Below are 5,158 nucleotides of genomic sequence, written 5' to 3' on the forward strand. Positions count from 1 at the left end.
AAGTCGCAGCACGCCCCAGGCCGTAGAGGACTGGGATGGCCCCAATGATGAAGCATGTCACCAAGGGGCAACCCTGGTGAGTGAGGGGACACCTAGAAAAAAAGCAATTTCTCCTTTTCTATCTACTATACCTTCTGTCAGGTTACGCAGCCCCTAAGCGCCTACCGTACTATGAAACTACATTTCCCATGAGTAGGCGGGAGACTTGCAGACTATTTAGTGAGACTATATGAGAGTACCCTTGTATGTTAGGACATCACTTCACTGATGCCTGTCTTGTCTTCTCTTACAGGTATCCTTTCCCTGCTGACCCTACCTTTACCCATCCCACATTTTTTATTTTAGTTTGTTATTTTTCTCCCCCGCCTAATGCCTCGAACACCCTGTGTTTACACTTCTGGGTGTTGGTGACATTTGGAGGTGGAACCATATTTGCATCGACTGGATCACGGGGAGTAAACCTGACACCTTCCAGACCAACCCCATTGAGTGTTGTTGTGAATGGATTTATAGTGACCAGCAAGGCTCTCGGGTATCTGGCTACAGAGACCTTATGTTGAATATCGTTATCAATAATTCCACACAGGCCCTGTACTGTCGCATTCTTTCTTTCCACAGTTGTCGATGATATATTCTTACTCTGCTTGACAAAGAACCATTGCTAATGTGAAAGAACTTCAACCGAATTAGTAGTTATACTTTACCATTTGTTAGGCTACAATGTGGCACTGCTCTACTGTACTTCTGTCACCTGCTATATTCTCAGTTGTACCGTTGAATTGCTCAGGAGGACAAACCAGATTTCATTTTCTTTTTTTTCATAGGCATGCAACTGCCACTGTGTCACACCACTAGTACCACCGCTATGAGGAAATTTTATCCGACCAAGATTGCCAACGTTATTCGGTGTTTCCCGTGGAGCCAGCCCTGGGCCTAGCCCTACTTTCAAACACAAATTACAGGTAAGATAAGCGTTTGGTGGTTTGGGGGTATAATGGAGTATTAGTACGAGAGACGAGAGACTGAAGGTAGTACTACTAAAGTCCTAGGACTCTTGGATTCACTTCACTTAGTCTGTGAGAGGCACTTAGTGTTGAAAACATTTGGGCATTTACACTTAAAGGAAGAAAATGGAACTAAACTTTCAGGAAAACAGTCAACGTTAAACCCCCACCCACCAGGCAAGCAGTAAAAAACAGGTATGCTCAGATAAAGTTTGAAAAAGTATATTTATATCCCTAACAAAATAATCTCCCGCAAGACCCTCCCTAACCCCAACGATTGTCCTTCAAAAGTCCCCAAAAACCCAACTCCCAATTCCCACCCCCCAAAAGTCTCTAAAAAAGGGGCAAGGGACACTATGGGTGGATGCTGTTAACTTTTTGGGCCAGGGCATCATGCTCCTCGCGGAGCAAGGCGAGCTCCTGCTGAAGGCGGGACACCATCAGGGTAGTGCGGCGCAGGCGTGCCTTCACTGCCTTGCAGGTGCAAGGCCTGTGAGAAGCAGCTGTTGGCCTTGCTGCTCGGCGGTGGCGTTTGCCTTTGGCAGCCCGGCTCAGTCTCGGTGGACCACTGTGCTGGGTGGCAGCCCGTGGGGCCACGGAGGCCGATGCAGACGACGTTGTCGTAGTTGTCGACTGCACACTTTCCACGTCCTCCAGGGCCACCAGCCGCCGATATTCCGCAACAGTGGCCTCGATCCTCCGTTGCCGGGCCGCTCTAGCCAGCTCCTTCCTCCTTGTTCGTTTGGAAGGAGAACCTATATGAAGAAAGAAAGACATAGTCTGTAACCAATGCTCTTTAAGATTAACTCAATCATTCAGCAGAAATTTGTGCTGCAGTACAACTAGCAACTTGCAAGCGCATTACATAACTATTGAGGCCAGTATCTATCTAACCTCACACTTCTTCATCCTTGCTCTAACATTAGTGGGAGTTTAAGGAACAAATTCTATGAGCACTGTGGACTTCCATTGGAGTCGACTATGAAAGTACACCAGTCTTATTCTTCTTCTTATCTCTTGTTTTGGAAAATTGGTACGTTATTTTCTGCAAGCCGGCATAATGCCAGCGCGGTAAACTTGCACCCGAGAAAAAGAGACGCACGCCATGAGGAGTGACCTAGACTTGCGTTGCCGTTGCGTTACTGTACCCGTCCAGTACATGCAGGTGGTGAATCTCTTACTTTTCTATTACGGGTGGCACTGAGAATACTCTGTTACAACTCAAGGGCTACTGCTTAATTAATTTAACTTTCACCCTACAGTGGAAATGAGTACTAGAAATGGAAAATTGAAGAAGATAAATAATCTGATTATCTATCACTTCACATGGGATGTTTTTGCTTATATATGGGATGACTTTAGGTGCTTTGCTTTTTATTGAGTGACCAGTGATACATCCACACATGAATGACTGAGTACTACTAAACTTATTAAGAGAGGTAGGGAGTGGCCACCATAATAACCGGATCTATGCAGTGCTTGCAATACAAACTACTGCTACTATTTATGGTAGTATTTGGACAAAATTAAAAGTTCTTTTCCTTGCCTTTCCTACACTGGAACGGACGTGCGGGTGCAGTGTTACATGCTCTTCAAAGTTACACTTAGTTCATCCACTGACCATCTACTCTCTCTAGATCATGGGTACTCACAAACTTTCTCTCAGGGGCTACATTTACAGTGTAGTTTGGGGCCGAGGGCCGCACTGGTGGGGGCGGAGTCAGAGGGGGCGGGGCTAAAGCAAAACGATAACTTGTGACCATGAGGTTGCACACAGGTCCCTGCAGCAGATGCCCTCATCCACTGAGCCACCAGACCCAGCATTTACATACATCTCTCTCCCTCCTGCTCTCCCTCCTGCCCTCCCTCCATCTCTCTCTCCCTCCTGCCCTCCCTCTCCCTCCCCCTCTGTCATCTCACTGTGTGTGTGTCTATCTGTGTCAGCCTTCAGCCCGGGTTGAGACCGCTTCCTCAACGCGCACACACAGACAACAACACCAAAGTACTTAACAGGTCTTTAAAAGACCATTAACATATTATTGAGGCTTTGTTTGTTTTAGCGCCCCTGCTTCTCCACCCTGACAATCACTGCTTGCCCGGCCCCACAGAGCAGAGGCTTTGTTCTATTTCACCTCTTTGTGGCCTTGCATCTCCACTCTGCTCTGTGGGGGCCGGGGGAGCAGTGATTGTCAGAGTGGAGATGCAGGGGCGCTAACAGGTGAAATACAAAAAAGCCTCTGCTCTGTGGGGGCCGGGGGAGCAGTGATTGTCTGCAAGGTCTGCGCACCGCCAACGAAGGCTTGCCGGGCCACCACCGGCCCGCGGGCCGTACTAGGAGTACCCCTGCTCTAGATACACATATGCTATCTAAGAGTCAGATAGTAGCATGATCCAGGTATATGGACACATACAGTTTCTGTGTCACCCACCCAGGCTGTTGTCCTTCCACCCATCATTGCTTCATCATTCACCCAGCCATGCATCTCATATTCTTGCCTTCCCAGCTAGTCTTCAATCTCAATAAGTAAGGAATATATAAGAGCTTACCTCTGGCCGCCACCACCACCGTCTCAACTCTCACAGCTGCCGCCGCCGCCTCCTCCCCTGAAGAATCGCCCTCCGCCTCCGTGTCGAGCACCACCACCTCCACACTGGCCCCGCCACCAGATGTTCCACCTACAAAGTACATTTAGGAATGTTAGAATGAAGCACTCACTAGTCACTAGTATTTGGTCTAGGAATGAAGACATGTGAAAACAATGTAATTTGTGACTGTCTACGTTAAACTTAAAAAAAAATGTCCCTTTTTCCAGGGAAGGTTGTCTTGCTGCACTTTTAGGCACAACTGATGAAATCTGTTTTTTTAACACGCACCATTTTTCTCCACACAGACAGAAGATGGACTTCTAACAACAAGATCAAGTTGAAACCAGGTGAGAGCTCGGCTCGACCACAAGAAATGTCTTCAATTAATCGTCAGCACTAACCACTTTTCCATTATCAGTTAAACGTTTAGTTTTATTATGACTTCATTTTAATAAATGTGTTTACTTTTAATAAAGCTTTTAAACTGAAATACAATCTGTGTTTTTTGGTCCAGACTAGAGTGACTGAGCGAAAGGTTTTGCAATTTTTGCAAGCATGAGTCCAGATAGAACAGTTCAAAAGACATTATGGACAATCCCAGAGGACTGCACTAAGTTGATAGAGCTATTGCTGACTAGAATCATGGGAGTTTCGCCAACCGTGCAATCTTAGTTAGCTACACAGACAGACTAATAAGAATAATCTAGTAATACCACAGGGAGTCATAGTAGAGGCAGGATAAGAATTTAGATACAGTCTACAAGAAGAGCAAAGACAATTTTGAAAAAAGTCAAATGAGGAACGCTAGGAAAAATGGGTACTAGTCTAAAATGAAAACTTACTGGGGCCAGCAGAGGAGCCCTCGCCTGCCCGATCCTGGCCCTGTTGATGAACAGCATCCGCCGCCTGCTGCTCCTGTGTCCTCCTCTCGCCCCTGGGGGGAGCTGACGTACAACATGAAAGAAAGAACAGAAAACATGGATGATTGTTGCTTGTCAATGTCAACCAAATCAAACATTTCAAAAGAACAATAACAAAATATTTCTGCGAAATTATATTGATTATGGTTACTTTTCATTTATTTGCGGACCTGTGACTTCGAAAGTCACGTAACTCACTAAACAAAGTACTGAAACGTTCACCTAGGACTGACAGGCAGCAGTCCGCAGGCAAGACGCAAAGTGACAGACAAACTCCATTGTGATTTCAGTCAGATCAGTGACAACACTAACAGTTGCCTGCTACATTACCAGTCATTTAAATAGTCAAACTATCAATCCACCGCCACTATTTTTCTTATTGTCAGGGTTACAAAGGAAGGGGCAGATTTAAGCCCTTGCGGCTCTTTTGCGCCGTTCTTGCGTGACTTTTGTGACGCAGCAGCTAAACAAAAAAGGGCGCCATGGTGCGGCGTATAATATTATAACAACGTGACGCGTTTGGGAGATGCATCCCGTTATAAAGCCCTGCGCCATCAGGGGGCGTTCCGGCGCAAGGGAGGGCATTCCTGCGCTGGAACACATCCTAATAGTGGCTGAGGGAAATCTACAAAATATCAATCAGTCACC

The 5,158-nt window shown here is 46.4% G+C and overlaps 1 long non-coding RNA gene across 1 annotated transcript; it reads right to left on the reverse strand.

Annotated features, from left to right (window-relative positions):
* Positions 1–1,599: 1,599 nt before the first annotated feature.
* LOC147733294 (uncharacterized) lies at positions 1,600–4,538 on the reverse strand. Its single transcript, XR_015308716.1, has 3 exons — positions 4,433–4,538; positions 3,552–3,680; positions 1,600–1,759 (listed from the first exon to the last, which is right to left on the reverse strand). It is a non-coding gene; the product is annotated as an uncharacterized LOC147733294 (long non-coding RNA).
* Positions 4,539–5,158: the final 620 nt, after the last annotated feature.

The sequence above is a fragment of the Lissotriton vulgaris genome, chromosome 2_1 (assembly GCF_964263255.1).
Source record: "Lissotriton vulgaris chromosome 2_1, aLisVul1.2, whole genome shotgun sequence".
Taxonomy (NCBI): domain Eukaryota; kingdom Metazoa; phylum Chordata; class Amphibia; order Caudata; family Salamandridae; genus Lissotriton; species Lissotriton vulgaris.